Source organism: Triturus cristatus, chromosome 4_2, assembly GCF_964204655.1.
Source record: "Triturus cristatus chromosome 4_2, aTriCri1.1, whole genome shotgun sequence".
NCBI lineage: Eukaryota > Metazoa > Chordata > Amphibia > Caudata > Salamandridae > Triturus > Triturus cristatus.
This window is the reverse complement of record NC_140586.1, coordinates 804,250,765-804,274,454: the sequence shown is the minus strand read 5'-3', so window position 1 is coordinate 804,274,454 and position 23,690 is coordinate 804,250,765.

Genomic DNA, 23,690 nt, shown 5'->3' with positions numbered 1-23,690 from the left:
TGGAATGTGAGAGATGGGTTGTCAGTGGAAGGGGATTTTCTTCTAAAGTCAAGGAAGATAGTTCCACCGGGGGGTCTCAGGAACCGCATTATAGATCTTTCGCATGAGGGTCACCTTGGCAAGAGTCTGTGCAAAGCCAGATTAAGAGCTGACTTTTGGTTTCCATGCATGGATCAATTGATGGAGGAGAAAGTTAATGAATGCGAGGCATGCAGCTTAAGTGATAAAAGCAAGGTGATCAGGCGGATTCCGCTGAGACCAGTAGAGGTACCTGAGGATCCATGGAGCAAGCTGGGGCTGGACATTGCGGGCCCCCTGCATGGGTTAGGTACACAGGATACGTATGTGTTGGTCCTGATTGATTACTATTCAAACTGGATCACACATAAATTTGTGAGTAAAATGAACACGAGGTCTCTAATTGAGTTTTTGACTGAGGTGTTTTCCAAAGAAGGCATCCCAAACAGTATCATTACAGATAATGGGGTACAATTTGCATCAGAGGAAATGAAGGAATTTCTAGCAGATATGTCTATCACACACATTCGCACACCTTTGTATTGTCCTAAGGCCAACGGGAAGGTGGAGAGAGCAAATAGACTGCTAAAGGGTTGCATTCAGTTGGCTGTAACATCACACAAGCCAGTAGAATCGGCAGTAAGAGACATGTTGTGGTCCTACCATACCTCTCCCAATCTAGCCACGGGGTATTCTCCATTTGAGCTTTTGAGGGGGAGAAAGGCGGGCACAAAGTTGTCTCCAAATTGGATGCCTCGAAGAAAATCAGGGGGAATCAATCCGGGTGAGTTTAAAGAGAAAGTATTGGACAAACAGTGTAAATACAAGCAATGGTACGACAGGAAATGGGGGGCAAGACACAAGTCACTGGTACCGGGACAAAGAGTGTGGATAAGAAAGCCGTTCGGCTGGGGCAGCAAAGGTGACAAATTCTTTCCTCCTGATAAGATCAGGGAGGTAAGGAGTAATGTGGTCATACTAGAGAATGGGAAAATGTGGAGTATGGATAGAGTGGCCACGAATCAGGGCGAAACCAGGTCTAAAGGAGTAGACAAGACCCTGGGGCAGGGTGGTAGACATGAAGAGGAGCAGGAGAGCAGGGGGCAGAGATACAGAAATGCTCCCACATGGCACGAGGACTATATGATGTATTGAAGGGCTATCCTTCACATGACTTAACAGGTTCCCTACAGGTGCCACGTGTTTGGGTTCCCTTTGGGAAGGGAGATGTGTTGTATCTTTCCCACTTTGGTTTGTCCCAGTTCCCCCCACCCTTTTCCCACTAGTGGTACCTTCTTAGAATGTTGGGAAGAAGGCTCTGATGGAATGTTGGAGAGAGCCTGAGGAGGTGAACACCAGCGGCAAGCTGGAGATGTAGCTGTTCTGAACTTGGAATAAAGAAGAAGTAACTCACCGGTGTGTCAGTCTTTACTTCAGTCATCTTTTTGATTTTGACGGCATCATCACATTCCCGCAGCTCAGGGAACACTACAGCCTCCCGGAATCAGAGCGCTTGGCCTATTTGCAAGTCAGACATTGGGCACTCCATCCTCAGTTCAGACCCCAGGCACAGCGCCTGCTGACCCCTTATGAAAAATGGCTGGTAACGCATACGTCCGATAAGAAAATAATTTCTGATCTCTACAAGATGCTGTTAGACACTACCGCACACACATACAACGCTAGCAGGACTCGTTGGGAGAGGGACCTAGGTAGATCAGGCAAGTCAACAACGTCTCCTCGGCGTGCTTCAACATCCTACGCATGCTACGGAAGATCTTCTGGTGGATCCCCACCGAGACCAGGAAGACCGTCACCCAGGCCCTCGTCACTAGCCGACTGGACTACGGCAACGCCCTCTACGCCGGAACCACCGCCAAGCTCCAGAAGAGACTCCAGCGGATCCAGAACGCCTCAGCCAGACTCATCCTCGACATCCCACGAACCAGCCACATCTCCGGACATCTGAGAGACCTACACTGGCTCCCCGTCAACAAAAGAATCACCTTCCGCCTCCTCACCCACGCACACAAAGCCCTACACGACCAAGGACCGAGCTACCTCAACAGCCGAATCAACTTCTACGCTCCCAAACGCCACCTCCGATCAGCCAACCACGCCCTCGCCGCCGTCCCCCGCATCCGAAGAGCGACGACAGGAGGAAGGTCCTTCTCCTACCTGGCCGCCAAGACCTGGAACTCCCTCCCTACCGACCTGCGCCTAACCCAAGACCACCTCTCCTTCAGGAAGAAGCTGAAGACCTGGCTGTTCGAGCAGTAGCGGCTTCCCCCTTCCCCCAGCGCCTTGAGACCCTACGGGTATGTAGTGCGCTTTATAAATGTCTTTGATTGATTGACAGAGACCATGACTAAACTCGCCACTTATTGGTACTACACGCCGGAGCGCTTGCATCGCTTCGACTCTCGTCGGAGTGCGTTGTGTTGGAGGAGGTGCGGAGAAGTGGGCACTTTGGAGCATGTTCTCTGGAGTTGTACTTGCATACAACCGTACTGGTCCCAGGTCCTAGACGAAATAGACCTCCACCTGGGGACGCAGCTCCCGCGATTTCCCGCCTATGTCCTCCTGGGTCTGCCCAACGCGCTAACATACCCACTCAAGTCTCGGAGAGGCCGGTTGATTGCCATTGCTTTAGGCGCAGCGACACAAAACATACTGACGCACTGGCGCTCTGCTCAGCTCCCAACTCTCTCCGGATGGCTCCAAAGACTCTGGTTAGTGCTAGGTATGGAGAAACTCACCCTCACTTTAGCTGGGAGAGGGTCTGAATTCCCTGAGTTATGGAGGCCCTTTCTGACCCTACTGGTGTCAGAGTTTCGTGAGCTGACCTGCCCCCGTTACCTTCGATTGTTGCGCTTAGCAGACACACAGATTCCAGGGGCCGCTTCCCAGGACCGTCGTAAGCGGTGGCGCTGATCCCTAGAAGGTATCCGCACTCCTTTTGTTACTATGGACGAGGGCAGGGGAGGAGGGAGGGGGATATTGTTGGGTGTTTGTATGTTTTCTTCTATTTTTGTAGGCCCGCTTCACGCTTGTTGCCTTTGGCAGCGATATGACAGGCAACTGGGTTGTCTCATTGGCATTGTGCCTACGGGGATGGGGGATTTGTTTCAATGTTTGCATAAAATCAATAAACAGATTTAAACCATAAAATATTGGCATGTATGTGAGTGCTTTGATAGTATACACTCCTCATTGCTTGTTCACCTTATCCGCTGGACTCTCAGCACTGGATTCTGTCTGCGGCCACCGTGACTCCAGCCTCTGGCTAGGGGTTACATGCTTTTCACTGCTGACCGAAGGGCTGACGCATATCTGCTGCCTACACTCTCCCTGCAAAGCTGTTTACAAGCCGTCTCTAACCTTGCTATAATTTCCGTGCCTTCCGAGCATCAGGAGTTTATTCTTAGGAGGCACACTGGGTGTATGAGTACCTCTCAGGCTGCTGCCTGGCACCACTGGGGTGTCACAGGCCTTCCATCCTCTTACCATCGCCAGTGGAGGCCTTGTTTCTACTAAGTTGCTCCTGAAGAAAGAGATCACTGAAGGACCCTTAATGAGTGTACACTACTTTCCACAGTGCTCTCTATTAATTATATGCACCCAGCAGGAAGAGGGGGTCCCTTTAGGGCTCCAGGGCTATGCCCCCCCCCCTTGTTATACCAAGAGAGAATAATAATCTTTTATTCACTTTGGTATAAAAAGAAAAGGTTAAGGCAGCTATGTTAGACACCATGTCTGATGCAGGCGCATAAAGGCACCTGCACCAGCCATCCGAGATTATCTGCGGCTTTTGAAACCCTTAGCTCTGGCCTCAGGCCCCTGGCATTCCTTAGTGCCTCCCAATCTGTGACGTGGTAAAGTGTCACATATAAAGTTAGACACTGGTGTTGCAGCCTGAAGCCCTGCAGTGCCCGAGGCCACACATCAATCTGCAAGTCACCCCACCCTTTCTGAGTTTGTCCTAGAGTTGGGAAAGGGTAGGGTGAATGAGCAGAGTCTGAAAACTCGAATCTGTGACTGCGCAGGTTTGAGGTTTCAGTTTTAATAGTCCGAAGCTGAAAGGTTCAGCAGCAAATGGGGCCTGCATAGACAGCAAGGTAAGTAAAAAATGCTTTTAAATAGTGTGTATGTATATGTGAGTGTGTGTCTGTGAGAGTGTGTGTATATGTGTGCATGTATGTGTGAGTAAAAGAGTGTCAATGAAGGAGTGAGTCAAAGTAAGGACTGTGAGTGATAAGAGTGATAATGAATGAGTGAGGGAAACAGACAGAGAGTGTAACTGAAGTTTATAGTTTGTGAGACTGAGTGAGTCTTAGTGAGTCAGAATGAGTGGGACAGTGAGTCAGTGTGAGAGAGTGATACTGAATGAGTCAGAGTGAGCAAGAATGATTGTGTTTGAGGACCTTCGGAATTTGTTGAGGTCTCAGCGGCAGGATGAGACAGTCTTTATGGATTGTCAAATCTGGCAGTGGCGGGCAAGGTTTCGCGCCCAAATGTCCACAGCAGGTTTTCTGTTCTTGAGGTCAACAGCTCGTCTTTGTCCTTTCTCTAAGGTCCATCAGATCTGAAGTTTAGGGCTTAGGGATGCCGCCTTATATACTAAATGTAGGGGCATTAAATGTAGTACCAGGTAATGTCCATTTCACCATCTACCTTAGGTTGACTACACCCTCTGTATGACCATTCCTACTGGGGAATGGGCATACCCCTAACATGACGATTTCCCTCCAAATGATGATGGAGGGGACTGAAAAATGTGTTTCACCTTGCCTGCTATACCTTAGCTGAGATGCTAGCTGAAGGTGGGCACGCCTCCTGTTCTTTCTAGTATTCCCACCTGTCCTCCTGCCAAGAGTGAGGTTATGCCAGGAGGGTTGGCATCCTCCACTAGTTGGAGCTGCCTGGTTTACATTTCAAAGATGGAATAGCCTTTGAAGCTTCCCACCCTGGAAGGATGTTCCTGCCCTGGAGGAGGTGTGAAACACCTCCGCTGGGAGGAGACTTTGTTCCCGGCCTCTGAGAGCGCAGGCTCTCACCCCATGAGGTCAGGTACACATCTAGTGGTGGCAGCTGGGTGGGAATGGTCAGTAACCACACTAGCAATCTGTAGGTTTTCAGGGGGCATCTGATGTTTGGTACCAAACATCTGTGGGTACAGTGACGCCATCATGGAGCTAGCAAACTCATAATGACGAGTGTCCTGCCCATGTACTCATATGGCATTCTTGTGCACTTACAGTATACAAGAATGGACTTAAATATTGTAGGGGCATATCTGTTCCCGCAGCTAAATCCACACCTGAAGTATAGTGTACCCTGCCTTAGGGCTGGTAAGGCCTGCTGTAGGGGTGACTTACCTATATCACAGGCAGTGACTGTAGTGGACTCTTCTAGTTTTGCTTGCATCAAGGCATGTAGCCTGCAGTCGTAGTTTGCATAGCCTTGGTGAGGGGACCCTAGTATAGCACAATTGGTGCTGCAGCCCCAGTGGTCCCTCTTCAGTTCCTATGCCCTTGGTAACAGACGTAGCCTCTACTAGGGACTTATAAAGTGGTCTGAAGTTGTGCCAGTTGTAGAGAGCACTTGCACTGATCAGCAGTGGCAAAGTGCCCAAAGCATCTAGACCAGCAAAACCGAAATCCATCACACAGCAAAAATACAGTAGGCAGAGGCAAAAAGACAGGGGAAACCACACCAAGGATGCCAGGTCTAATACTTTCTCCATTTATTAACTATGAAGACTGCTCTTCTAATGCCTATAACAAATTGACCAGAAGGGCCAGCAAATTGCAGGCAGTCTCTGTACACCCTCGCTACAACATCTTCTATCCGTACAATCTGGTACTCTGGACACATGTCCCCTTCCTGAAGGTTGTGATTCCTTTCCATGTAGGCCAGAATATCACACTGCCTAACTTCTTTTCTCCACCTCACACTTCAAAGGAGGAGAGACTTCACCGTCTGGACACAAAGAGAGTAGTAGCTCTACCTTGATCGCACAAAGGAGTTCCAGGTAGACGATCAACTCATTGTGGGGTACCGAGGGGCTAAGAAAGGGAAGGCTGTACTGAAGCGGACCACCTCAAGCGGGATAGTGCTCTGCATAAATATCTGCTATGTATTGACCAATGTGTTTATTCAAGACAAGGGAACCCAAGAGGTGTACAAGGACCTTGGGTAGCAATTTATTATAAAAACACTGGTCCTTGTTGAAGGTAAATTTTTGGTGAAAATAAATATAGAAGGAAATCAGTTCTATATAATTACTAACCAGCCGGATAGTAAGATTTAATCAACCAAAAAATCTGGTGGTCACACGGCACATAAATAAAGTGGGACACAGTTCTGTATCCAAAGCATACATGTGGAGACAATTAACAGAAAGGACAAGCAATCAGGCAAAACAAAGTGCTTGTTTGTAAATTTAACGGGTTTTAACAAGCTTAATCATCAACAGCCGCCACGCGTTACATCTAGATAAGTTTGTGTGCGTGGTGTTTTAAAAGTCGACGACGTTTTGATCCCTTTTACACGGTTATTGGGATCAACATCAGGACAACATTAGATAAATGCCTGAAGGACATACATCTTAGTATAAACCGTAATAAGTACTAAGTGCCAGGAGTCCATGGCCAGAAGGTGGTTCAATGGTATGCAACGGGAGCAGATCGGGGTGCTTGAGTCGGTTTAAATCAGCGCTAAGGAAATGCGGTTGCTTGGGGTCTTCAAGTTAGGAATAATATGCCGTGGTAGTTAATTATTTGAAATAGCGGGCATTGCTGAAAGCAAGGGTTCTGTTTACCGTGTACCACGGTAGCCTCAGCTGTTTGGATGCCCGCGGTGCTCTAAGCAAGGGGTCCATGTGTAGGATCTAGCAGTAGGGGCTGCACGTTAACGTGGCACATATGACTTTCAGTGTAGGCAGCCGGTCGGTACTCAAAAGCAGGGGGTCCTAGACGGCAGAATGACCGTCAGTGTGAAGCACGGTGGCTTGAAAGGATGAAGCAACCCCCTGAGGGCTTACGTATTCATTCCACCAGAGCCAAGGCTGCGACCACTGCATTTGCCCAAGGAGTCCCTGTCCTGGACATCTGTCCGGCAGCAACATGGGCATCTCTGCACATGTTAATCAAGCACTACTGCCTGGACAAACAGGTCCAGCATTCTTCTTGCTACTCACAAAAGCCAAGTGCAGCAGATTCAGTCTGCCTGGCATCATTTTGCAAGCTCAGCATTTTCTGAGCAATGACTAAGGATCCAGACTTGCACAGTTCATCAGCCTAAGGGGGGACATCCTATGACACTCCTAGTTCCTCTATGACCAACGGTCATAGAGGTCAAGAGCCGTATATATCCCGACAGCCCGTCTTTAGTATTGTCACTGGCGGTACTGGAGGTCGGGTAGGTTTCCCGTTTTTTGAGGAAGGACAATAAGTAAGTACACTGAGCTTGCCACTGCTGAGATTTTCCAGTTATGATCTAGTGTTATGCGGTACCGTTAATCCCCTGCCATTTTTTATTCAGTCTCCTTTCTTCTGCGGTACCGCCGAAGGAGCCCATCTTCATTCATGAGGAGGGTAGGCAGACTGCTGTATTCTTTATAATGTTTGTTTTATGTGCAGGGTGTGCTGCACGTTGACCACCCTACTTTATTCCACCATAGATCACACCCTTAGCCATACGCTGCACGGGTTCACTACTTGCAATACCTCCAGAGTTCTCTGTGCCTTCCGGTGGAAGGCTTACCTACGTGCGTTAGGAGTTACTGACTAATTAATTAGGACCTGTGAGCTAATGCATGCTCCGCATTTACGAGCAATTATCTCCTCGACTCCACCATAGATTGCACCCTTAGCTATACTCTGCACGGGCTTACTACCTGTAGTACCTCCACAGTTCTCTGTGCCTTCCGGCTTAACTACGTGCGTTAGCAGTCACTGACTTTTTAACCAGGACCTGTGAGCTTATGTACGCTCCTCATTTACAAGCAGTTACCACTTCACTTCAAGGACGCTGCACCCGGCCCCCTTCTGCCACTCGTGCGCACTGTGAGTCACCCCTAGAACGGCAACCAGGCCACGTAGTGCACCGGGACCACTGTCCACTAGTTCCTTCATTATGTGCACCCTTTTTTTCGTATGACAATCATGCGGACTTCTACGCATGATCAGCGCTATAGTTGCATGCTCCCCTTTGAAACATGCGGACTGTGACGCATGACTAATAATGCATGTGCATGCTCTCTTTCAGAGATATCACTTGCACATTGCACTGGGGCACATTTATATGTGCTTCCTAGCACACTGACGATAATATCAGATTTGTGATTACTTTTTATTCTCCCCTCACCCCTCCTCCCCCTTTTATGTCTCCGTACTATGAGCAGGAGTCACGTATAAGAACGTGTCCCGTAGACAGAATGTGTCAAGCAGCACCTATAAGAAGGTCATTCATGGTAATATTGGGTGTCTTCTCCCTGATTGCCATCGTTTAAGGTCTTTCTCCTTGGTCCTGATGAAGGGCTCTAGGATCCATTAGGGACCAATCCACAGCGCGAAACATGTCGACCCCTACTTAACACTTTACACTTCAGATACTCACTTCACGGGTTGAGAGCAGTGGGATCTTATTTGTTCGGTTTCCCCTCTCAATGTGGCACTATTGTGCGTCTCCATCCCCGTGACCTTTTTATTTTTATCTAGGGGACCTCCCAATAAACTGTCTGGGCCCCTGGGTTATTTTATCTTGCACTCACTATCACCTCCCATCCCACACACCCTCATACACAAATGCGGCAACTCCTAAAAAGATCTCCGCCAGTGAGCCCTTGAATAGGGCCCGTGAGGGACTGCAGCGCCACCCCCACGAGGAGCTTTCACCCGATGATGATGCTATACACTCGCAAGGGTGTGTGAGGGCACCACGATTTACACATAGGAGTACCCTCTCTCCTCTTTGCACACTCACATATCCCTCGGAGACATCTCTATTCGCCTACAACTTATCTGGTTGTTGTAGAGTCTATCCTTCCCTTTAAGGAACTGATACCATCCACTTTGGTTAGTCACATTAATATCAACATATATCATATTCAGTTCAGTCTAGGTCATTATCATTTTAAAACTAGGAAGATTACTTTCAGTGCATGTCATACTCATTCAATTGTGTATCACATTCATTTAACATAGGGGAAATTAATTTTAACAATTGTTATATTTCTTGGGGACGCCTTGCTGCTTTTGTTTCTGCCCGTTTGGAATCGCCTGCTGCCAGCCTACTTCTTGCGGAACCCGCTCCGCGGGTCCCGCTGCGTGAGGAGTGTTGACCGCAGCGCCTTGAAGGGGACACCGAGGGAAGTACTTGCACGGGGCTGCGAGCGAGTGCGTGAGCTCCTTGGGACTGCATTTCCCAGGAGCACCCGCCAGCCCTGATCAGCTACACCTGGGCCGCTCTCCCCGACCCCTCCTACCCTTCCACCGAGCCCTTATCATCTGCTCTCGCTGAGACGGCGAGTGGGACGCCTTGCTGCTTTTGTTTCTGCCCGTTTGGAATCGCCTGCTGCCAGCCTACTTCTTGCGGAACCCGCTCCGCGGGTCCCGCTGCGTGAGGAGTGTTGACCGCAGCGCCTTGAAGGGGACACCGAGGGAAGTACTTGCACGGGGCTGCGAGCGAGTGCGTGAGCTCCTTGGGACTGCATTTCCCAGGAGCACCCGCCAGCCCTGATCAGCTACACCTGGGCCGCTCTCCCCGACCCCTCCTACCCTTCCACCGAGCCCTTATCATCTGCTCTCGCTGAGACGGCGAGTGGGACGCCTTGCTGCTTTTGTTTCTGCCCGTTTGGAATCGCCTGCTGCCAGCCTACTTCTTGCGGAACCCGCTCCGCGGGTCCCGCTGCGTGAGGAGTGTTGACCGCAGCGCCTTGAAGGGGACACCGAGGGAAGTACTTGCACGGGGCTGCGAGCGAGTGCGTGAGCTCCTTGGGACTGCATTTCCCAGGAGCACCCGCCAGCCCTGATCAGCTACACCTGGGCCGCTCTCCCCGACCCCTCCTACCCTTCCACCGAGCCCTTATCATCTGCTCTCGCTGAGACGGCGAGTGGGACGCCTTGCTGCTTTTGTTTCTGCCCGTTTGGAATCGCCTGCTGCCAGCCTACTTCTTGCGGAACCCGCTCCGCGGGTCCCGCTGCGTGAGGAGTGTTGACCGCAGCGCCTTGAAGGGGACACCGAGGGAAGTACTTGCACGGGGCTGCGAGCGAGTGCGTGAGCTCCTTGGGACTGCATTTCCCAGGAGCACCCGCCAGCCCTGATCAGCTACACCTGGGCCGCTCTCCCCGACCCCTCCTACCCCTTCCACCTATTGTGTTCATACTCCTTATTAAGCCACAAGTACTCCCGCAGCGCGGGAGAGCGCGCGGGAGAAGCCCGGGACAAGGGCGGGACCGTCTGTGGCCGTCCGGGGCCGAAGGAGGCCGGGCTGGGCCACCCCCCTTACCAGTGACATATAGTATCACCTCAAGTAAGTGGCTTAGAAAAGTTGGATTTGTTTAGTGTTTAACATGGCAACGTCTACATCAACAAACTCTGTAAATAGCCATCAAATAACTCCTCCTGTAGAGTCTGGTCCACTGGCAATTGGCCCCTTAGACACATTTTTCTTTAATCGTTCACTGGTAATAGACAAAGAGTTGACCTTGGCAGAGAAGCGCGCAGAGCGTAGGCTGTCAATCGAAATACTTAAGAATTCAACGGATAAGTTTTTAAATCTAGCTTACCCCACCCTGGTAACTCCTCTGTCATCAGTGAACCTGCCAGTTGTAAACGACCATTTTGAGGTCCAGGCCCAAAAACCAAACAAGGATGTTGTGATAGAACTAAATAATCCTTGTGGCGGCAAAATCCTACCAGCACCGCTCACTGATTCTGGCGCCCAGGTTACATTGGCCCAACCCAAAATCGGGTCCAAACGGAAACGACCAGCATCTGTAAGAAAATGTAAAAGGGTGGTCAAACTCCCTCAAAAACTCAGGAAGTTACATAAACTCGTGAACACAGGAGAGGTAGCTACTAACGAAACTCAAAGCACAGAAAGTGTTACACCTACTAATCTTGTCTCCTTGAACAGCCAGGACGGAGATGACAATCCTTGTACCGACTCCACTGTACCATGTAAAGATAAGGAGCAATCACTTGTAATTGTTCTCCTTGAACTGGAAAAATTGTTTAGATCACTACTCACCCCCATTGAGGATAGAATTGCAAAGCTTGTAGATAGGCTAAACCATTTTGAACAGACTACCTTAGACAATTTTTATTCCACAAAATCACTGATTAAAGCGAATAGAGTAGAAGTAAGCACAAACTCTCAGGTCCTAAACAACCCTGTTATTCAGGATAAGGGAAGAAATCCCCGAAATAGCTCTCCTTTACCTCCCAAACTGAGCAAACCTACAGTTAAAGCCATTACAAAATCCTCAGACAGAACAGAGAGAGCAAACGTTGGCCCTGATTTACCTCAGTCGACCATAATACACCCTACACATCCCACAATCCCCCCGACACAAAATCCACCAATCGCAACGAGTGCTGAGGCTACAGTGCGTCACCAAGCGGGAATAGTACCAACAAACGCAAACGTAACTAATAGCACGCAGAAAGCTCAGAATATTCCGGTGGGAGGGAATAGGGCTAACACAGGTTTGTTGGTAGGTAAAACTGCAGTACCGTCCCAAATAAATAACAAACAACAGGCGCTGAAGCCTGTCCCCCAATATGTCCCCCAAGTTCCCAAATCTATCCCACCGCCCGTGGCAAAACAACCCTACAGAAAACCACCAATTAATCTCACCCCAGACTCCTTTCCCTATGTAGCAGTTCTTATAAACGTCCCACCATTACCCCCAGGACAGAGAGAACCTTTCCAGATGCTCAAAAACAAGATCATGCACTGGCTAAAGGAAAACCGTCCTCTGCCTGGTGACATCGACGGGCTAATCATAGGGGTAAGGAGAATAGATTGGATGGGATATACATCGAAAACCTTGGGTGGGGATTGCATAGTGGTCAATTTCCAAGACCCAAGGGTGGCGGGATGGATAACAAGGCAGGGATGGGGAACAAATAAGGGAGGTATCGGAATTGTAGACCTTACCTTTTTTTACCCCCGACCGACTAGTGTAACGACTAGTTTACTCAATGAACCCCTTATTCCCCCTACTGTATCATGGCCAGTCAATCCCTTACCACCTCCTCCTGTAGGTCATAATCATACCACTTACACATATTACAACCCTCATGTAGGATGGCAGGAGTCGGGATGGGGATATTGACAAACCAGTACTGACAGTTTAGGAGGGAACACTAACGAGCCAGAAGGGCAATGTGATGTTCATGGTAATACAACTGTTACAAACTCATTGGTCAATTACATCGAGACGGGGGGTTTGGTCGAAGAAGGTGGTTTTAGACTGGGAACCCTAAATACAAATGCAAAGATAACATACCCAGCCAATACGACAGTGGATCCGACAGATGACCAAGAGAGGCAGACTAATTCTACTGAAAGCCCTATGTTAGCCCAAGTATTTCCATTGACTAACACCCGAGATGGGCTAGATGCTAGCATTGGTACGCTTTTATCTTGGAATGTCGCTGGGCTGGCAAGTAAATTGGATTCCCAATCCTGGGTGGATTTTATAAGTGGGTATGACATCTGTTGCTTCCAAGAAACCTGGGCTTGTGATCCCCTTTTCTGTCTTGGTTATTTGAACTATTGTATACCAGCGTCAAAAGGGGGAAGAGGGCGGCCCAAGGGAGGCTTAACTGTTTGGGTTAGACAGGACCTGCAGGTCAACATCAAAATGTTGGACCTGGGAAATTGTGATTTGCAATTATTAAGAATCTCCGTAGCAAAGGGTCAACTAATAGATTTGTACAATGTCTACGTGAGAGGTAGCAACGTAACCAATTTACCCACCATTGAGCTGTTGTCTACTGCCATTGAGATCAAGTCCCAGGAAAGTGTAACGATAATTGCAGGGGACCTCAACAGGACTTTTGAACCTCTGGGCTGTACAAATGACCTCTTGGAGAGCGAAGAGGACAATCTCTGGGGAGTACCACCTCTATGCCTAAAACCTGTAAGGAGATGGACAAAAGAGATCTTATCACTGAATGGAATTTGTATGGAACATGGCTTAAGAGCACTGAACGGGAGGACACCTGGGGACAAGGAGGGCAGCTACACTTTTGACAATGGCATCAACAGGAGCCGAATCGATTACATTTTGTGCAGTCTCCAACTGTGGAAAGGGGTTGTTGACATGACAGTTAGGCCCCGGGTTGAAAGTGACCACAACCCCCTCTGTGTGACTCATAGGTGGTGGAATACTGGTGCGGGTAACCCTCTAGTGATATACGATGAAACCCCTGTTATGAGTAATGATGAACGCAGGTTAAAATGGCCCAAGGTACTGGCAAACGAGGCCACTATGACTTACATCAATAATGCTGTTGATTGTGCAATTTCCGCGATGGAAACAGCGGTTCCAGTGGTTCCAGGGGATAGTGGAATCACCGAAATCCACAATAAGTTATTCTCCCTCCTGAGACCATGCTTCTTCATTAAAAAAAGGAAAGGGAAGAAATCTAAAGAAGTGGGAAGGTGGTTTGATAGTCATTGTAGATCAGCACGATTAGCCCTGGGACAAGCCATAAGGAATAGGGACCGTGCCGCTGTGACAAAGAATAGGGAACTGTACAAGATGGCCATCTATCGTGCAAAAAAGAATTGGGATGAAGGCCACTGGGCCGAACTAAAAGAGGCCTCTGATAGTAAAGACTCCAGGGCATTCTGGAAAATCATCAAGTGGGGTAGTGGAGCCGGTCCTGCGAAGCCAGACAACAATGTAGCAGAGGAAGCTTGGGTTGATTACTTCAGACCTCAGTACGCGGAAGTTAACCATCCTGTGGCAGCTGATAGTATAACACCGGTTTATGCAACCGACGATTTGTTCTCCCTTAGAGAAGTGGAAATTGCCATTGGTTCCGCGAAATGTGGGAGGGCGCCAGGTCCAGATGGCATTCCACCTGATATTTTTAAACACGATATGACCAGATGGGCGAGATATACCCTCCTTGTAGCGAATGCCCTAGCCAAGGGGGAAGTGGTCCCAGACCTCTGGAAAGGCGCAACCATTATCCCCATCCACAAGAAGGGAGATCGTTCACTGCCTGCAAACTATAGGCCCATAAGCTTAATAGCCACCATACAGAAAGTAGTTGGGAGAATGGTAACAAACCAGCTTATGGACTGGGTTGAAGACAACAACGCCCTTTCTCTATACCAAGCGGGATTCAGGCGAGCAACCAGTACCATCGATCAGGTCTTCCGCTTTACCATATTAAGGTGGAAGACCGTTGTACTGGGAAGGGGCTGCCTGTACGTCGCGTTCGTCGACCTGCGGACGGCGTTCGACCTAGTCCCCCGGTTTAAGTTATGGTTGGTTTTGCAAAAGTTGGGGATCCCTGCTGATCTGCTAACATTAATTATGCGACTGCACGAATCCAACTTCGCTAGAGTCCAGTGGGGTGGAAGTGGAGAGACAACAGAGGATTTCCCAGTGGAAATGGGTGTTCGACAGGGCTGTTCCATGGCCCCTTTACTTTTCTCGTTATTTATTAACGGAATCGTTGAGAGGATGCTGAAGGCTAGTGTTGATGCCCCATCGTTAGCGGACACCAGGGTTCCGATCCTGATGTTCGCTGACGACACTCTTATCTTGTCTAAGACCCCCATGGGGCTGCAACGTGCATTAAACATTTTTGATGCTTTTTGCACTGAGCATGGGCTAGAGGTAAATGTGGGAAAAACAAAACTAATGGCTTTTTCCCCCGGACGCAGGAACTACCCCAAGGTAACCTTAAACAGCAGTAGGTTAGACATTGTCAAAGAATTTACGTACCTGGGTGTACAGATCGCAGAGGGCATTGGCTGGACGCATCATGTAGATAAAGTGGTCTTAAAGCACCAGCAGCTTTCTGGTGCTTTAAGGGGGGAACACCGCAAATCCAAAACAAAACCCATAAAACCCGCATTAATAGTGTATGACGCGAAGGTTTTGGGTGCCACATTATATGGCGCGGAGCTATGGGCCTGGGATGGTTTAGCGGCTCTTCAGACTTCAGAGAACAAGTTTATGCGAGGGATTACAAGACTCCCACAGAGTACCCCCTTAACCCCACTGTTTTTGGAGTTAGGTAGACGCACCATTGTAGATAGAGCCCGATTGCGCCCAGTCCTTTACTGGAGACGTCTCTGGACGACTCCAGAAATAAGACAATATGCGGAGGGTTTTCAATGGATTATCAAGGAAGATACCTTCCATAAGATAAAATGGCTAAAACATCTGAAGTCCATGTTAGTAAACTTAGGGTTTTCAAATCTTTGGAATAACCCTGAGGGAGAGATCTTCCCTAGCAAAGAAGCCCTTAAAGAACAATACTGGGATTGGGTTGGCGGTAAGATGCTGAATGACACCAGGGCCGACTCTATGACTGGTCGCTTCCTGGAGATAAAAAATTTTCCTGCCCTGGAAAATTACTGGGACAACATCATGGTACCAATGGACAGGAAACTTGTATTTCAGCTAAGATCAGGATCTATCCCCCTCAAGAAACTGACATCTGGCTGGCACAGACCCACCAATAACTTATGTCCAGCATGCGAAAATGCCGAGGAGAGCATAGGCCATTTTCTTTTCGTATGCCACGCTTATGTGAATCCGAGGAGAAAATGGCTCTCGCCGGTATGCAAAAACTTGGGGACACGAGACAGCACAGTGGCTCTAAGAATCCTACGTACAACAACTCAGGATTCGATAGTCATAGGGGTAGCTAAATACCTGGGTTGGGCATGGGCAATTAGAAGACGGTCCCTGGGGGGAAGCAGGTAACAAGGTATTCCTCTCAACAATGATTAATGTAATACTATTTGTAAATATGGTTTTTATATGCAAAATGTTGTATGTACTCTATGTTTAATGAATTTTTAATCCGTAATAATGTATTATTGTATAACTGTGTTGATTTTATGTGCTTTTATGAGAATTGTCTCGAATAAAGCTTATACAAGCAAGCAATATTTCTTGCTATGCCTGCCTTATCCATTAAGATATGAGTAATGTTTATTTCAACAGATCAAGACTTAATATAACAGTTGTCATATTTCTTTGAAAGTGTGTAATTTCAAATTCAATGAACATGTTACTTGTGTCAGCATATGTCATGTATGTTTCAACATGTGTCGGAATTATTTCAAGAAGTGCAATATTCATTTCAATGGATGTGTTTAATTCAAAGCTTCTAATATTCATTTAAGAGTGGGCCATATTCATTGTAAGGCATGCCAAATCAATTTCAACTGTCATCATCTTCATATGAACGTATGTCATATTCAGTTCAGTGTTAGTCATATTCATTTTGACACTAGTCATATTTATTTCAACTTATCTTACATTTGTTTGAGCATGTGCCATATTCATTTGAACATGGATTGTATTCATTGCTGATTGTCTGGCATTCATTTCATGTGTGTCAGTCATTTTAAGAAGTGTTGCATTCAATTTAATATGTATCATATTGATTCCAATGAATGTTTTATTCAGTTCAAAGCGTCTCATATTCATTTACGTGTGGGTCATATTCATTTTAATGCACATCAAATTAATTTCAACTACATTTATATTCATATGAACATGTTTCATATTCAGTTGAGTGTTAGTCATATTCATTTTGACACTAGTCATATTTATTTCAACTTATCTTATATTCTTTTGGACATGGGTCATATTCATTTGAACATGTCTTGTATTCATTGATGTATGTTTGACATTCATTTCACGTGTGTCACAGTAATTTTAAAGAGTGTCAGATTCAATGTAATATTTGCCATATTCGTTCCAATGTGGGTCATAATTATTTCAGCACCAGTCTATATCATTTCAATAAGAGTTATATTCACTTGAGTTTTTGTTGTATTCTTTTCAGCAACACCATATTCCTTTCAACATAGTTACTATACATCTCAGTATATCTTTTATCCAGTTCAGAGTGTGTGTTATTTCACTTGTCTACTAGATAATATATGAATTCTGCCATGTTTCATATTTGTTTTAACTCATGTTACATTCATTCTGGTGTGTGTCAAATACATTTTGCAGCACCCCATGCATTTCAGGAGATGTCTTATATGGGGATCTGTAATTTTGACATGAACGGCTTCCCATACTGATTGGCAAAACATTTCATGCATCCAGTGGAATTCACATTGCTTCAAGTGTAGATTCACGGTTAACAGTATGTTTGGGATTCATTTAGCCATTTGCGGCTGCGTGAAAGGAAATACCCTTCTACACAAGCTGACTTGGCATGTGCCCATCTGCTCAAAATAGAGGCTGACGGATGGGGAAGAATCCTGGATTCAACAAGGGATATATGGCAACAGCAGCCCTGCCAAGTACCACGCATCAGGTGTTAGACTAACGCATTTCAGTGGAATGTGCCTCCTTTTCAAGCATTCCCTCACCCCACATGCAATTGCAACACAGTCTGAATAACGATTTGCGGAGGGGGCGCTGGATGTTGGAATAGTATAATTTACTATTCCAACTCCAGTCTGTGCGGACAGTAGGGAAGATGTTGAATTTTAAATCCAACACCTTCTCCCCCCTCCACAATTCGTTTTTTTGACTTGGGTAATGGTATGCGTTGCTACAACGCGGTCGTTGTAACAACCGCGGTGTAATTGCATGCGGGGTGACAGCTTTGTTGTGAGGGCTGTTCACCATTTCAGTGTGGTGATCCGTATCACCGCACTGAAATACGAAGTCACGCATAAGTGGCATAGCCTGTCTTGGCTGCCAAGAAGACGTAGCGCTGCTAAATAATTCAGCAATGCTGTGTGATTGAATCTAAAAACTGGAGGGGGAGCTGTGCTCTTGCGGACACACTGCTCACTGCATGCTTGGGGGCTGGCTTTACTGAGCTGCAGTGTTACAAAGTAACTATAGGCTATTTCCCAACATGACTGCACGGCATTCCCTCTATGCGACTGACGTCATGATAGACAGTGCCAGATGGCTACAGCAACGCCAGCACTCGTGCCGCAGACTTAAAAGTGGAGCAAGCGCTATGGGTGGCTCAGGCTGCAGTTCCTCATTGTAATGTTTTTGAGGCTACGGCCAGTGCTTTAAATGGGCCGGTACTCACCGGTATTGAGTACCGGCACTTCTCATTTTTACCGCTCTGAGAACCGACACTTCTCTGCTGCCAAGGAGAGTGCCGGTACTCATCAAAGGTAGGGTCATTGTTGCTTTGGCTCACGCGCACGAACGAGGCTGTCTGACAGCCAAAGCGCCTCAAGCCCAAGCTGAGCCACCTTTAAACAATTCAGCAGGGCTCATCTGCATAATGTCCGGTGTTCGCCACAACGCTGTGTTTGACAGAGCGGGGTCCATTCAGGCCCTATGCTGTCAATCACATTCACACCATGGTGTGCATTTGTGCACACACTCGAATCCAGGCATCCCGCTGACAGCAGCAATAGCAGCAATTAAGAAAGCCATGGGAGATAAGGGGGGTAAAATGGCCTTTATCCCACCTGAGTCTTTTGTGTGTCTGGGTGTTTGCCTGCTTGTGTGCGTATGTTTGTGTGTGTGTGAGAGAGAAAAGCAAGTGAAAGAGGGAGAGAATCCAGACACTAGGGAGGTATTTTAAAGGACATTCTTGGAATGCTTTGTGTGAGCATTGCTGCTTGTTTCTGTGAGTGCGCACTCAAGAATATAAGTATTCGGCCACATATCAGAAGTGTCTTGTATGTCTTGCCTTTAGCCCCGCCCCTAGCCCCGCCCACTTGCTACACTCATAGCTCATTTTAAGAGTACCTGCACTTATTTTTTCCCATTTTAAAGCACTGGCTTCGGCAATATTTTTAAATCAACGATTATCCTCCCCGCCGCCGCGACCGGACCCATTTCCCCGGACCGCAGCGGCTGCTGGAGCCCAGAGAGAAATGTCACTCATAATTATATTAAAATTATGAAACTGTCACGCATAGCATTCTGAAACCCTGGCAGCTATGCAACAGGTACATGCGACAGTCTGTCTTCAGCTCTAGGGCGAATAAAAGGTGTTCACACATCGCCCAGGGGTCAATCTCGACCCGTCTGATGAATGATCATCCTTTTTTAGAACTTTGCTTATTCTCCCCATGAAGGCTGCACTACAAGATGATTTAGTTTTGCATTTCATGTGTATTCTGCACAATTGAAAAAAGCACTAAACTATTGTGTGTATAAATGCAAATTAGCACTTCTCAGATGGGACAATTAAGCGTCTATCCTAGATATTGAACCGAAATGTATGGAGTAGGGTGCTATCTGCCCACTGAAAGCTCCGAGGTGCTTCAGCAGAGGTATGAAGCACTGTATGAATGCCACTGTAAACCACTGGGATTTTGAGACATCCCTTATTATTGATGCAGGCTGTTGTATTCACAGGTCACAATTCCTGCCAACAAAAGAAAACACAACTATGCATGAGCTAGATGAGTTTTCAAATCCACCTTCCTTCTCACTACGCAAATGTATTTTAGGAAACAAGTACATCATCTTTAAGCAAAATGTGTACATCTATTGTGCGAGTTTAAAAAAAAGAGAAAGCCATTTAGAAAATAGAGAAAAATTAATGAGTAAAAAGACACCAGCATAGTTAAAACTGGATAAGTGGAACCAGAGATGTGAATTTTTCAAATTTTAAGGAAAAGCTCAGTTGAACAACAACGGTTCACAGTTGACTGGGACTTAGGAGTGATTCCAGTCCGACCGTGTTGGAGTGTAGGTCGGATACACTAAGAAGGCTTTCCGGGTCAAAGATTTTTCCTTCAGGCTTAGTCTCTGAAGCACAAATTGTTATGTTATGTTATGTTGTGTTACAGGGAATTTATTAAGCGCACGTTCACCAAACGGTTTCTTGGCGCTAGGAGAAACATGAGGCGGCAGGGGAGAAGCGGGCTAGTTGTCATAGGCCTGAGAAAACAGCCAGGTCTTCAGTAGTTTCCTGAATGAGGCATAGGTGGTGGTTGTCCTTAGCTCCAGCGGGAGCGAGTTCCAGAACTGCGGGGCCAATACTCCAAAACGAGCACCGCCCAATTTTTTGCGTTTAAAGGGGGTGACTAGCAAATTTAGGTGAATGGATCGGGGGTAGCGGTTGGGAACATAACGTATGATTTTAGATGAAATGAAGGCTGGACAGTTCCCGTACAGGGATTTGAAGATAGTACATCCCAATTTGAAAAGACCCCGCATAGCCACTGGCAGCCAGTGAAGGTCCTTCATTAGAGGCTGAATACGGTGCCATCTAGGCTGATGGAAAATCAGTCTGGCAGCCTGGTTCTGGACAAGTTGGAGGCGGCTAATCTGGTATGCCGGGATGCCTACATAGAGGCAGTTGGAAAAGTCAAGTCGGGAGATGACCAGGGCTAAGATTACTAAGGTCAAGGCTTCCTGAGACAGGAATCTGCTAATTTTCTTGATTCTGCGTAGTTGGAAGAAGACAGCAGAGACCACTGAGCTGATCTGGGCTTTCATTGAGAGGTCGTTGCTGACCAATATTCCCATGCTCTTGGCAGAGCTGTCCGTGGTAGGGGGGTTGCCTATGAGAATGGCCAAAAATTGGAATTCCATGAGTTAGCAGGTCCGCCCGTGAGGATTAATTCTGTTTTGTCAGGATTGAGTTTCAGCTGGTTTTCATTCATCCATTCGCTAATGAAAATCATAGTGTCTTGGAAATGAGTTAGCGAGGAAGGGAGGAGACTAATATTGAAAACCAGCTGGAGATCATCTGCATAATTGTAAGTTGCGACTTTCCTGTCCCGCAGAGATGAGATTAATGGAAGAAGGTAGAGATTAAAAAGAAGCGGGGAGAGGGAAGAGCCCTGAGGAACTCCGCAAGAGAGTTTCATCTTCTATGACGAGAAATCTGCGAGGTGGACTGATTGAAATCTGTTGCTGAGAAAGGAGGAGAGCCAATCCAGAGCTCGACCCTGGATCCCGGCATTATTGACACGGTCCAGAAGGATGTTATGGTCGACCGTGTCAAAAGCCGCTGACAGATCCAGGAGGACCAGGGCCTGAGTAAGCCCTCTGTCAGCACTCCCTCTAAGCTCGTCCATGACTGTCAAGATGACAGATTCAGTGGAGTGAGAAGGTCGAAAGCCGGCCTGGTGGGGGTCCAGCATATGATGCAGTTCCACAAAAGTGCTTAATTGTGTAGAGACATAGGCCTCTAAGACCTTTCCAAGAAATGGTAGTAACGATATAGGGCGGTAGTTGCCCGGGGTAGAGGGGTCAGCACCCGGTTTCTTAAATATGGGGATAATTTCCGCAGTTTTAAAGAGGTTGGGGACTATGCCCTCTTCCAGTGATTTATTTAGAAGAGAGAGAGGATGGTCAGGACACCTGGAAAAGGTCTCCTGGAGGACATAAGGGGGGCAGCAATCTGTTGGGGACCCCGAGCCGACTCTTTTTAGTAGCCCCAGAAAGGTTTCCAAGGGGATTTGGGGAAACCGGGTCATTAGGGGTGACGAGTCCCCGGTGTTAGGAGAGTTGGCAGGGGTGCTGAAGGGCAAAATGCTGGCTTTAATAGCAGTGATCTTGTCGATAAAGTAAGAGTTGAGTGAGTCGCAGAGAGGTTGAGAGGGGGTTAGCTTAGGTACTATTCTATCAGGTTTAGATAGCTCGCTGACTATGGAAAAGATATCTTTGGCTTTATTAGCTGAGTCCACAACTTTCTTTGAGAAGTAGTCCATTTTGGTTTGAAGAATGGCGGTTTTATATTGTTTTAATAAGTTGGTATAGATATTTTTGTCAACTGAGTAATAGTGGAGTCTCCACTTACGCTCCGCTTGTCTTAGTGCAAGCTTCTTAGTTTTTAGGTCCGCGGAGAACCATCGCTGAGCGTCATGTGGTCTGATAGTTTTAGTGTATTTAAGCGGGGCGACGCACTCACTTGCTGATTCAAGCCATAACTTGAGGTTTGTGGCCCGAACATGGATTGACTCTGTGGCAATAGGGGCCGTGGAAGTAAGACGAGAACAGAGATGATCAATGTTAGCATTTTTCCAGCTCCTTGACTTGTGGTTTTTAGTCGATTTGGGTTTATAGGGCTGAATTTCCGGAAGAGTGAAGGACACAAGATGATGATCCGACCAGGTACATGGAGAGATCAAAAGGGTCAAGGGGGTCATATTGGCTGTCCAGACCTAGTCTAAAATGTGTCCTTTGATATGGGTGGGTACCTGCACGTGCTGGTTGCAGTTCATACCTGACAGAAGATCCGTTAGTTCAATAGAACTGATGCTCTCCATTGCGTCTAGAGGCCAGTAATTGAAGTCCCCTATGATAAGGAGTCTGGCAAGCCCAATCGCCAGATGGAAGATCATTTCTCCCAAAGCCTGGGGAAAAGTAGGCATGCAGCAGGGGGGTCTATAAAAGAGAGCACAGGTGAAGGATGACTGGGGGGATTCCAGTTTAAAAACTAGGCTGTCGACAGAGGGCACACCCTTAATCTCCAGTGTCTTAAACTGATGGTCCTTAAGGATGATGGCTGCTACTCCGCCACCCGTTTTCCCTGGGGGGCGGTTGGTTTGTAAGATATAATAGTTATCTGGTAGGGCTGCCAGAATGTCAGGTATGGATTCTTCGGTGAGCCACGTTTCCATGAGGAGAAGTAGGTCAGGCCTTTCCAACTGTAAGAGTTGGAGGATCTCAAGTTGGTGTTTTACCATAGATCGTGTGTTTAGGTATATAACTGAGAGGCCCCTTTGGCCCTGAGTACTGAGGGTATAGGGAGGAATGACTGTAATGGGAGTGTCGGAATTATGAGTGGGGAGAACTTTAGGGAAGGTGGTTCTGTATTTCAGAATGCCTGCTTCAACTAAGCAGAGACGGATGTGGGTAGCAATATCCTGATTCCCATGTAACTCTCTCAGCTCTGTAGTGGAGTATTTTAGAGGAAAGGCAGAGTTTCTAGCCCCTGGGCCCGTACGGCCGCGACGGGCGCAGATGGGCTTGCCTTTGGCGCGCCGCCGGCGCGCCCGCTGCGCGCGTCCGCTGCGCGCGGCCGTGTCCCCATCTAGTTTTATGCGGGTCAGGGCAGGCGGCAGGAAGTGAGGGGAGGTGCAGGGGGAGGAGCCACGTCCCCTCCGTTCAATCGGCACAACAAGCCGTGACAGACCAGGGGACGATGGAGCTCCCTGGAATGCCCCGTGAGTGACTGGCGGCAATGCGGGGGGTGAGTGAGCACAATATTACAAATTACAGATTAAAAGATTTTAAAAAGGAGCAGCGACAGGTCTCACACCATATAACACAATTAGTAGTCAATTGGTTAACACGCAATGCAAATAAAAGTACAACACGTTTTATGCAAGCTTCACCTTGCGGCGCTCGCTGTTCTCTGCTGCGCGGCCGTGTCCCTCTCAAGCTTTATGCGGGTCAGGGCAGGCGGCAGGAAGTGAGGGGAGGTGCAGGGGGAGGAGCCACGTCCCCTCCGTTCAATCGGCACAACAAGCCGTGACGGACCGGGGGACGATGGAG